We start from the raw sequence: 253 nt of genomic DNA, 5'->3' as shown, positions 1-253 counted from the left end.
TCAGTCCTTCCAGAAACTGCAGGGGAAATGTGGAAGCCGAGCCCATTTCTTCCTAAGACCCACAGCGTTCGAGATCACAATGGGAAGGAACGTTTTGCACAGCAGCCGTTTCCAGCCGTTTGAGCGAACGTTCCAGGAGGCATTAAAGGCACGGCCTGCTCTTGCGTGTTCGCGGTGTCCGCTCGCCTCGGTACCGTTATCGCTGGTATTTTAATCTCTGGCAGCCTCAGGAGTGGCACAGGGACAAACACCG

This window comes from Myotis brandtii, unplaced genomic scaffold (genome assembly GCF_000412655.1).
Source record: "Myotis brandtii unplaced genomic scaffold, ASM41265v1 scaffold952, whole genome shotgun sequence".
NCBI classification, from domain to species: domain Eukaryota; kingdom Metazoa; phylum Chordata; class Mammalia; order Chiroptera; family Vespertilionidae; genus Myotis; species Myotis brandtii.
This window is presented reverse-complemented; position numbering follows the sequence as displayed.